The 12429-nt window shown below is 41.1% G+C and overlaps 1 protein-coding gene across 3 annotated transcripts in view; it reads right to left on the minus strand.

Moving 5' to 3' along the window:
* Znf438 (zinc finger protein 438) overlaps positions 1-12218 on the minus strand; it is a 126578-nt gene extending 114360 nt beyond the window's left edge. The window contains exon 1 of one of the 3 annotated variants that reach the window (XM_032884612.1): positions 11752-12218. The gene's annotated coding sequence lies outside the window, so the exon portion shown is untranslated. The remainder of the gene's footprint in view (positions 1-11751) is intronic. The other 2 variants (XM_032884613.1, XM_032884615.1) reach the window with 2 other exon arrangements.
* Between the last annotated feature and the right edge of the window lie 211 nt (positions 12219-12429).

Raw genomic sequence — 12429 nt, forward strand, 5'->3', positions numbered from 1 at the left:
TAAAAGTCCACAAAGTCATTAAAAATCCTAACACTTTAGAAGTCTCTTGACAGTGAGCTCCTGTAAAATAAAATCACATATATAGATAGTCTTATTCCAAAAAGGAAAAAAAATCATTGAGAGGGTTACATGCAGACCAGGCTAGCCTCAAAAATCAGTTTGTAGCTGAAGGTAATCTTGTCCATCTGATTCTCTTGCTTCTCTCCTCCGAATGCTGAGATTGTAAGCCATACCACCATGCCCCATCTACGCCATGCTGGGGATCATTTAGCCATGCTACACAAACCCTCTACCAACTGAGCTACATCACAGCTACTGAACTCAGGTACTCTGTTTTAAAGCTCATAGTCTAAACTTTTACTGTTTACTTTCTATATTCCAATGACTTTAACAGTGAAGACATACCAATATTTTACCTCTTAGAACAATTTCCATGTTGTTCAGACTTGTCTAGTTTACTGACAGGATCTTTAACTTTGAAGAGCATTTTGAAAGCCATATAATTTATTAAAATACTTCTGTGTTTTCTAAATCTGCTTAAGGAAAATAACATACTTAGCTCATATCAAATCAGAAAAGTCAACACTATAGCCACATAAGCAACCAGAAAAAGCACAAGTTTAACATAAATAACAGAATCCCTAGAATGAGTGTGTACCCAAGCAGCTTCAGCACAGTTGAAAGCTGGTTAACTTGTAGCACAGCTTTGGAAGTCTGAAGCATGTATCCTATAGAAATATTAACCATGAATCACCCAACAGGAGCCAGTCTATCAACATCCTGTGATACTATAAGCCTAAGACTATCATTTTTGCTGCACCAAGACAGGATACTATTGTTTCCTCTGGAAAATGCAATCTCTCTCAACTACCACTAGCACCAAGTCCCAGGGGCATGGCAACTGGTCATGGACTTTGTTCATTTCTCTAAAAGCATCCCATCTCTTGCTTCCTAGCTCTCTGGGTCAACCACACTGAACTTCTCCCTGTAGGGTCTTCACACTAAGATACTCACATAAGAACACTTTCCTTCCCATTATTGTGAGAGATCTCCACACTGAGCTACCCACTCCTGTGGCAAGTGTTCTCTTACCACAGTATACTTCATGTGTCATACTTCATGTTGACCATTCCTGTCAATGTCAACCTTAAGTTCCAGTAGCTGAAGAAGGATTCATTTAACCCAAAACTTGTAATACTGTTTATCATTTTGAAGATGCTCAATATATTTGTTTATATGGAGGAATTTTCTTGAGAAAAACTATTTTAATGCTCTTAAATTTAGTCTGTTGAATTTATTTATTTATTTATTTATTTTTACACTCGAGATTTTATTCCCCTCCCAGTCCACCCTCCTACTGTTCCACATCCCATACCTCCTCCCCCTCCCCACCCTCCACCCCTGTCTCTATGAAGATGTCCCTACCCTACCCACCCCACCAAACCTCTAAACTTCCTGGGGTCTCCAGTCTCTTGAGGGTTAGGTACATCTTCTCTGACTGAACCCAGACCCAGGAATCCTCTGCTGTATGTGTGTTGGGGCCCTCATCTCAGCTGGTGTATGCGGCCTGGTTGGTGATCCAGTGTCTGAGAGATCTCGGGGGTCCAGGTTTAATTGAGACTGTTGGTCCTCCTACATGGTTGCCCTCCTCCTCAGCTTCCTTCAGCTTTTCCCTAATTCAACAGAGGGGTCAGCAGCATCTGTTCATTGGTTGGGTGCACATATCTGACTCTTTCAGCTGCTTGTTGGATCTTTTGGAGAGCAGTCATGATAGGTCCTTTTCTGTGAGTGACTATAGCCTCAATAATGGTGTCAGGTCTTGGGGCCTCCCCTTGAGCTGGATCCCACTTTGGGCCTGTCACTGGACCTTCTTTTCCACAGGCTCTTCTCCATTTCCATCCCTGCATTTCTTTCAGACAGGAAGAATTATGGGTCAGAGTTTTACTGTGGGATAGCAACCCCATCCTTCACTTGATGCCCTGTTTTTTGCTGGAGGTGGGCTCAACAAGTTCCCTCTCCCCAGTGTAGGGCATTTCATCTAGGGTCCCCCCTCTTTGAGTCCTGAGTTTTTAGCCTGACCTATGTATGGTAACTACTAAGAAAGGAAGTGATTTTCCAAAGACTTCTCTACTCTTTGAATTTATCCCTAGAAATTATTCTTGGGGAGAAAATTTAGAATTCATTTCCCATTGCCAGTTCACAGTCACTTAAATAAGTTTTCAAATCCCAGCAAACCAAAGTATACTTTCTAAATACTAAAGTGATCCCATTCTTCCAGGTAATACCATTAAATCCCATTACATTTGCTACAAACAGCAAAATACCAATCCCCTATGTGAACTCTAGGTATGATTTTTCTTTCCTCTTGAGCTTAATATCCACATTTCCAATTGTCAACAGTTTTATCTAGTGTCAATATTCACCCATGTTAAACCAAGTGTCAGGATGCCCATCATTTTCAACATTAAGTGATATTCCATTGCATTGATACAACGTTCTGTTCATCCATAAATCACTTATTGATAGACAAATGTGGGTGGACTGAACTGATAACTACTACTACTAACAGCATGGTGACTTTTCACATGTAAGTTTTATGTGGCTGTGTGATTTTATTTATCATAGGTAGCTACCTGGGAACAGAATTGCAAGGGAACTACTTCTACTCCAATGCATCAGACAACCTGAGAACAAACTGGAACCCATGTTTAAAAACACTCTTACTGCAAGGGAAGTGGAGACCAGAATCCCCTGGAAGCTAGTGGGCCAACTAGCTTGCAGTATGTAGCCCAGTGACAGAAACCAGAAGACAGAGACCCTGCCTCAAAATAGGTAGAAGGTGAGACCTGACTCCTGAAAGTTGTCCTCTGACCTAGACATACAAACCCACATAAAAAGAAAATATTTTACATTTTTCTATTAAGTCAGAAAAGACTAATGATTCAGAACCTAGGTCCTGGTCAGACTTTACTTATGCTATATAAACATGTTTTAATAGCTCCATTAAATTTTAAAAATAAAACAGAAAACTACAACTCTAAGAAGTTAAAGTATTTCATACTAATAATACTTTCTAAACTATACATGGTTCCTTTTATTGTAAAATATACAAAATACTCACTTAGGACAAATAAAGACTATACTGAGGATAGATGGAGCCCATGTTCTGAATTTATTAGTATATTAATTTTTATTATATGAATTTAGTAAAATAAATAAATAAATAAATAAATAAATAAATAAATAGGTAAAAGGGTAGTGAGTTAAGGTCCCCATGGGAAGATACATCACTTCACACGCTGAGTGCCCTCTGTACAGCAATATAGAACAAGTATGCATTGTCATTTGTGGTAAACTGCATGCTTTAGGATTAAGAAGATATAAACTAGACTGGGAGGGCATGGCCTGAAGTAACTCAGGGATGTGCAGCTGCAGGAAGGGCAGTCTCTCAGTTCAATGCAGGGCTCTTTCACACTGTGAGCTTAGAGCCTGGGGGTCTTTGGGAGTAGCCCTCTGAGTAGCTTCAAGGTTCCAAGAGCAACTCCAAGTCTAAGCTACAAAAGAAGTTTGCTGAATTGCAAAACATAAAAGGTCAGAAAACAGATCAGTGTGTGTGTGTGTGTGTGTGTGTGTGTGTGTGTGTGTGTGTGTATATATATATATATATATATATATATATATATATATTATATCAAAAACACAAGGTAAAGAAAAAAATAGGAGAATGAATAATGAAGCTGGGAAGGGGCAGAGTAAAAACAGGAAAGGGTGTGGTGTAAACCAATGGGTCAGGCCTCTAGCTACAAAGAAGAATTCCTATTGTAGAGTAGGTGTGTTTGCTTAAAGGAGCAGCAAGCAGCAGGCTTCTTCACCCAGAAGCATGAGACAGAACTCTTGAAGGCTACCATCTCTTGTCTTTCTAATTCTTTCAGTTTTCTTTAATTCCCACTGCCATTCTCCAAAACTCAGCGCCTTCAGAAAAGTATGACAGATCGTGACACAATTCTACTTCAAACCTTCTAATGTTTTCTCCAAGGCACAGTAAAGTCCAGAATTCTTTCAGCAGTTCTAACGATTGTCATTCTCCTCTTTGTTCACACTTCTCAATGCCAGGGATGCTCCAGGTCTTCCCAGGAATCAGTGTTGTTCCTGACCTTGGGATACCCACGTGGATGTCTGTGTATGGTTATGTCTGGATACTGTCCTGTGTCTGCTCAGGTAATCCCCTTCTAAGAGCCTTTTTTTGATCACATTATTCAAAAACAGCATCTGTATCACTCTTTCCCTTCCCATCTTCATTTTTTTTGGAGATAATATTTACCATTTCAAACTATGTATATGCATATAAGCATATGTATATATTTGTCATGTGCACATATATACACATGCATACACACACACACACACACACACACACACACACACACACACACCTTCACTTTACCATAGAACTAATATCTATCAAGATAGGCACTAATTCCATCTCTTCTTTGACTTAAGTAGCAACAGTATCTAGAACAGTGTCTGAAAGAAAAATGCTTAATAAATATTTAATAGATGAATGAACAACCAACTTAAGCTTCCATTTTTTCCCTCTACTTCCCTGTCTATTCTTTTTATTAACCATGTTCTCAGCTTCATTCTTTTTTTCAACAAAACCTAAGAACAGACCATCTAGCTTTGCCTACGCCCTGACCTTAAATTCTCAATTTTGTGTTGTTGTCTATCTCTACAAGATACCTATGCATCTACCCAATCTGGAAATCAATGTTATAGAACGCCCCAAGCAGAAGGAGTGTGGACCCTACAAATGCATGGCACCACGCCTGGGCAAGCCCTTCTTACTGCTCGCTATCCACTATCGATTAGATTCTTTCTTGGGTGCCAATCAGCTCCTCTCTTACTTCCCACAGAATCATGTCCAAACTTCTACCAATTTTGCAAGCTTCCTACTCACCCCTTACTAAACAAATTACATCACTTCTATAGAAACAAAGGAAAGGTTATTAGGTCAGACTCCCTCAGTTTCCTCCTTCCTCAACCAACAACCATTTCAGAATCCTCACCTCCTTCTTGGCAGCACTCAGGAAGCAATGGCAGCACTGTCACTGACCTTTGCCTCCTGCCTTTTTAGCGATCTGACATCATTTATCCACTCACCCTTCTACAACTTCTTTCTCTCTTCTAATGACCCAATAACCATGTATCCCTAAAGTGCTTGATGCACAAACACAAGGACCTAAGTCAAATCAACAGAACCTACTCCACACACCAAAAAAAGCCAGAAATGGTGGGGCTTGCCTATATTCCCAGAGAAGGGAGACAGAGATAGGTGGATCCTTAAGATTCCTTGGCCTTGTAGAATCAGCAGACTCCAAGCCAACTATAGATTAAAAACCCTATCTGAAAAAACAAAACAAACAAACAAACAAACAAACAAAAAACCCAAGTGGGAGCCAGCAAGATGATTCCTCAGGCAGAGGCACTTCCCTTCAAGCTTATCAAACTTTGTTTGATGCCTTAGGGTTCATATAGTAGAAGGAGAGAACCATTTGCAAGCTGTCCTGTTTCTGTATTTTTAAGTAGGAAAAGAGGAAAGAAGGAATCTGGAAGAGAAAGAAGGGGGAAAAAAAATAAAAACCATCCAAGGTGAACGGTGTCTTAGGAACAATATTTGAGGTTGTTCTTTGGCCTGTCAGTCTTTATAGACACTCAATTACATACATATATAAAAGTTTGTTGATAGAAAAAAAATGCAGCCTTCCCAGGATTTTTAAAAATAACATATTACTTAAATATTCCACAAAGCAGCCTGACTCTCAAATATTCAGGAGGATGAAAACAAAAACAAAAACAAAAAATAGAAACAACTGATATTTGTTATACACGGTTTTTAAGAATCAAAAGAAAAGCAAGATCACAAATATGTTCTATCAATATGCTAACATAAATGTGAATAAAAAGTACATATTCAAGAAAGGAAGATTGTTCACTAGCTACAAATAGGTAATCACAAAACTGGTTTTCAATCTGTCACAATCAATCAACTTTTAAAGTCTATTCAACATTTCTTAACAATTCAGTTGAGAATTTCAGCCAGTCAGCAACTGTCTTACTTTTGAAACCTCAAAGCCAGCCAATCTCCAAATTCCAAGTTTAAAGTCAGCCAATCCTTCAACTATGTCACCTTGGAAAACTAGCCAGTTTTAAAATGTCATGTTTCCTGTAAAAGCCTGGAGGACTGTTGTGTCTCTTGCTTAAAGAACATGCAATCCCATCTTTGCTTTAGCTCCATTTGTAGGGATCTCTTCATGCCAAAATTCAGCTAATATTGTGGCTATGTGAATATTAATCTTTTTCTTCTTGTGGGTAAGAAAAATATTTGTTAAAACAATCCAGTTTCATAAAAGGTAAAATTCTTCAAGAACTTTTAAGTATAATTATAGCCATCCTTTCCTGCAACTCTTCCCCATCCTTAAGACTTCAGTCTCATACCATCAACCCCAGTCAGTGGACGTATTATATAAAATATTAAAACATCTGACTGCTAAAACATATACTAAGAATTAATTGCTATCAAATAATCTCCAAACAAAATAACTGCTTAAATAGTTAAATAACTATCTCTTTTCAGCTAATAAAAATGATGGCCCAGCTTTGTTTTTATAAAATATAAAAATCAAAAATCTTATATTGTATTTATTTGGGCAAACTGATAAACTCTTGCTTATAATTTAAGAAATAAACAATATCACCACTTCTTATCACATTACAAAAGTGAAATACCTATTAGAGTAGATTAAGACTGTTTAAGAAGGAAAATACGTTAACCTCCAGAATATCATTCTGTCTGTAGATTAGCTCAGCATAGAAAAAAAAAAAAAACCTAAAAGGAAATACTCTCAAATTTGACATGAAAAAAGGCTAAACTTTCTATCTCTTTTTCTTTTGTATTAGAAGCCACATTGACAAAAATGCTAGAGACTCTGATTAAAAAGGGCCACAAATGGGTGTGCTCTCCCAAACCGAACTCAATCAGAACAGCAAAGGGACTGCTTCTACAGACTTCCTTATGGAGCTGCAGGCAAATACCAATCAGAGCTGTATTTTTGTGGACTGCTTCTGGACCTACATCTTCTCACAAACAAAATTCTAAATAGCAAATCTTGTTACTGTATAATTTAGCAAAATCAAGAAATCCTCATTCAACTCAAATTTGGGCAGGCTCACACACACTAATATTACCAAGTGACTCAAGAAGGGACATAAGTTTATGTCCCAAGAGACCAATGTAGTCAGAGAACAGATTTGGTGGATTTAAACAAAAGTCAAGTTCCTATAATAAGGAAATATTTGGGAAGGTAGTGTAACTCAATGGAAACAATAAAGGTACACATTGTGAGTTGGGTGACCAGTTCCTCCTGTATATGACAGAAATAATAGCTACACTTCACAGGATTCTTAGGAAAATAAACTGAATAACAGTAATAGGTAACTTTAAGTAATCCTAGATATTAAGACTTAACTCCAGGTTCACTTTGCTTCTACCACTAACTTGTCCTGCACCTATTTTTTTTAACCTGTCAAATTATAAAGATAATATATGCCCTCCACATATGCTGCCAAAAATCACATATGAAAAGTGATACAGAAAATATTTTTGAAAATTAACAATTGTGTAACCAAGTAGCTAATCCAGTGTGTATAAAAACATGAAAGAAAGTTGAGGTTGAAGAAATGGCTCAGTGGTTAAAAGCACTTGCTGCTCTTGAAGAGGACCAGGGTTTGTTTCCTAGCACCCATGTAGTATTCACAAGCATCTGCAACTCCAGTTCCAAAGGTATCCAATGCCCTTCTCTAGATTTCATGCACACTATGTGCACATGCGTAACATGCAGATAAAACACTCACACACATAAAATATTTTTTAATCTTCATTGTTAAAGCATTCATTGAAAAAGAAGAGAAAAAATGAATGAATGAATGAATGAATGAATGAATGAATGAATGAAAATCAAGTACCATAGTTTAGAGCTTAAATGTCTTCCAAAGGCTCACGTGCAAAAGGTTTGGTGTCCTGTCTACAGTGCTGGAACTTTTAGGGGGTGGAGTTACTCAGACCTCCTGCACTATAAGTTCCTCCCCACACTGAACTGTGCAACCATGGGTCTAAAGCAATGAGATAAAGGAGTACGTGTATCCATCTTAAGGGGCTAGTTAACGGAGAAAGACTATCATGTGGAACTTTGGCACAGCACACTTTGAACGGTGGAAACCTGCCTAAGTATTTCACACATGGCCCCTTCACTGCTCTCTGCTATGCAAGCAACATTTCAAACCAGTTCCTTTTTTTTTTTCCTAGTGAGTCCTGTCAACACTGAGGTAACAGAACTGGAAAAAGTCACCACTCCACAGAGATAGTCAAATATCAGAATTTATTTCATTTGGTAAAAATTTTATCAATGCCAAATAAAACTAATACAGATTTAGTAAAATATGCAAGACTTTGGGTAGTTCTTTTGTTCAAAAGGACTCTTGGGGAGTTTCCAATCCATCATGCAATTGCATAGGCCTTCTCTTGCTCCTTTGCCTTTTTCACACCCCATCTCTCAAGTGTGGGACACAGAAAAGGGGCGCAGGAAGCCAAAATGAGCTCATCAGCAATGTATTTATGCATTTCTTCTACTCTGATTCTAACCCCACAGGTTTTTCCTCATGCTATGCTCCTCCAGGAAGAGAATCATGTTTATTCATCTCCAAGTTCCCCAAACTTAATCAACACATATACTTCATGTAAAGTCACTCTTACCAGTTGCGAATGAGTCAATGAAAGGAGACTAGAGCTAGAGATGTGAACAAGGCAGTAAACCTCACCTGCACTAAACCCACAATCCTGTGGGGATGAGAGACAGAGGAATGGATGATAGCTGCAAACATCCAGTCAGACAGGGAAGAGGCAGCTCCCACAGTTTTAGTTCCTTCTCTTGCCTCTTGTTATCAACCAAGGATTAGAAAAGAACTGTCTTTTCAAAAACATGTATTTCCATCCCTGACCACAGTCATTTCATATCTACTCAACATGTCCACAATGGGCTAGATTACAGATATAAACCTGCATGGACTCTCAAGTTAGAGCACTTGGGTGTGAATCCCACTTCCAACACTCATAACCTCATGGCGACCGACAGAGACTTGAGATAAGCAGTCAGAAGCCTGCCCTACTAGATGACTATGCATCCATTTTCTCATCTGAGAAATGTAAACAGTAAGTTCTTAGGACATAAAACTCTTTTAGGGATTAAGTGAATATATGTAAAAATACTTAAAACCTTGCCTGGAATATAGTTCATATATTCATTATGCTAATTACTATTATTACTATCACTCATATTACTACATCTAATGAGCATCTAGAACCTAAGAACTAGACTTTTATTTATCTTCCCAACCTCTCATCTCAGAACACAGCACCACTATTCTAGTTCTTCCACCCCAACCCTGAGAGCCTTTCCTTCTCCTTTCCTTAGCATCCCTGGGGCATCAGTAAGTCCTGTCAGTAGTCTGTGAGTTTCACCTCTTAATGTCACCTCCCCAACTGCCTCCACCAGCCTCAGGTACCACACCATATCCCTTCTCAGTACAGCACAGCAACACCTCCCTTCCAACCCCCATTTTCAGGACACCTCCACCACTCTATGACTCTACAGTTAATTCTCCATGGAGTAGAGTAGAAAACAGATGCCAGGCCTATGACACAAACTGTCTTGGGGCTTTCCATTAACTTCAGAGAAATACGTCTACTTTGCCACAGACTCCAAGACCTCCCAGAGCCTATCGGATGTTCAAGGTTACAGACCAACACTTTCTTTCTCCATCCTTACCATGCTCTGAGACAGAATAGTCATTTGGAACACAGCCTCTTAAATCAGATGACCTAAATTCAAATGGTAAAAAATGACAACAGTGCCAAATAAACCTAATGCAAATTTAAAAATATGCAAGACTCTGAGTCTCTCAAGCTTTTAGCTTGAGTACACATCTAACATGTGTGCCAGTTTCCTAATCTACAAAAACAAAGGTATTTTTCTTAGCTAAAAAGATGGTTGTAAAATATTCAGTGATTAGAACTGTACCTTGTATAAGGTAAGCTTCATAGGCCAGATGGTTATACTGTCTCCATCCACCACACCCAAAGAGAGATTGAAGCCAGGGTGGGAGCTCTACCACTAGCTATATATTCCCCAGTCCTACTTCTACCCAGGTGGGCCCTAGACTCCATCTGAAATCACAGCAGTTCTTGAACTGTGTTTCTCCTGCCTTGGTCTCCCAGGGAGCTTGAATGCCACCACTTACACTCCTCATGTGCTCCTATCCCACCCTAGAACAAGCCAACATCCCCTCCCCACACACAAACAACTTTGTGTGCCCACTGTTTGTGTCTACTTCTCCACTGTCCTGAGACAGAGTTCTTTCCAGGTCTGACTCATGGATAGGGTCTGATGCAAACAACAATGCCAAACTTAGAAAGCTGCTCTCAAAGTCTCATCTGATCCTTGTAAATGTTAACAAAAGCTATACTATCATCTCCCGGGTTAGAGACAGACTTTTAAAAACAGTTCTAAGACTTAGGCAACTTGTCTTTGGAAAACTACTAACAGGAGAACAAAACTTAGAAGTCCTGCTTTTATTCAAAGGGTCGGTCCTCTGTAAGAATATTAACACTCTCCACTGAAGTCACAAAAATGTGGCTTCTTAATTAATCTACTATATAAGTCCATCCTAGGGTGTGTATATGCCCTTCAACGTTCCTGAGAAGTACTGTCCCAGAGTTGGAGAAGTGTTACAATGTTATAACTAACTCATTCATCTGAAGGCAAGATTTTTAAACCATACAGGCAGACAAGCTGACTCTACGCATTTGTGTTGAGTATATTAGTTCTGGGTTACTAAAAACACTTTTCTGTAATTGCCAGACCAGGGGAACAAGTATTGCCAAGATCTCTGTGATAGTGATACCAGTTATTTATTGATTCCTGATCAACTGATACTGTAGCTGAGATACCTTCAGGTTCAAAAGTCATGATCCAATGGGTTGGGGTAGGTGTGTGTGGGAGGTAAAGCCATGAGAAAGATCCTTACATACAAGTGGATTATCACACTCCTCAGAATAATAAATGTTGTCTTAACTGTTGTGTAGGATAACATAGCTTAGTTTAGCTTACAGGGTTTCAAGACATTGCCGTCCTTTGGAAAGGAAAATAAAGAAGGCTTGAGGCAAGGCAACACAGGATGTAATTTGTCATCAGCGACCTGGGCATTTGCAGGATCCCAAGGAAAGGTGAACACTGGGTAGCTAGTCTTTGAAGGGGTTCTCCATCCCAGACTGACCAAGCATGTCCTACTGGAAGATGAGAATGGACTCTGGAAATCCCATCTCTTTTATCAAAGAATTTTAAGGAGGGCCTCGCCAGTTCCCGGTTCCCAGGCCTTAGTCGCCCGCTCTTGGCTGTCACAGGCCGGTGGGAAAAGAGCCGGCCAGGCTCTGTAACTGCCTCGCCTCCATAAGCTGGTGCTGCCGGGAGGGCGCGCTCCCACTTGGGGCGGCCACCAGCCCGGCGTCACGCTCGGCAGCTCCCGTGTGTCCCGAGGCTTCCCGGTGCCCGCGATCAACACCGAGACCGCGACAGCGAGCAGCCGCAGGCCCCGCGAGCCCCGCAAGCCAGGCAGCCGCAGGATCCTCGCCAAACTTACAGTTTTCCTACTGCGTACGCGTCACGGCGGGGTGACGTCACGGGCCGGCTTCAACGAGGTCAGCCTGCGGGCGCCGCGCTCCAGCCTAGGCCCCGCCTCCAGCGCGCGGCGGGAGACGCCCCGTCCCGCCCTGCCTCGACCGGCGCGCAAGCGCACACGGCCAACTGCCTTGTGCCTGTGAGCATCGCAGGTTGGCGCACTTAGTCTGCCACTCTTCACCATCTTCACAGAGCCCCAGAGGCGAGAAGGTAGGAGGGTCGATTGACAGAAAGGGAGAGACCACGGGAACAAATCAAGTTCTTGCCCGGGCTTAGGGCCGGCGAAAGGGTTCTTACGTAGTTTTTCCTCAGATACTGCCTTCTGTCCCCTCACCTGTTCACTAAAACTGCTACACGTTTGGTAACAGACACTGTTCTCCGCCGGGGTCATAGGGGCACCTTTCCCATGGTCCTTTGCGCTGTCTCACTTCTGCCCCGACCCAGCCACTCCCGCCCGCCCGCGCCCGGATGGACACGCCCACTAAGAGTGGACCACACCCCTCCAGACCAACCACTGAAAGCCCCGCCTCTGCCAGGCCGGCCGACGTCCGGCTAGGCCACGCCCCCGAGACCCGCCCTTCCGGCTCCGACATTTCGCGGTCTCCTGCTGCAGAGCGGCCCCGCCCTCGGTGAGGTTCTT

The sequence above is a fragment of the Rattus rattus genome, chromosome 14 (genome assembly GCF_011064425.1).
Source record: "Rattus rattus isolate New Zealand chromosome 14, Rrattus_CSIRO_v1, whole genome shotgun sequence".
Classification (NCBI taxonomy): domain Eukaryota; kingdom Metazoa; phylum Chordata; class Mammalia; order Rodentia; family Muridae; genus Rattus; species Rattus rattus.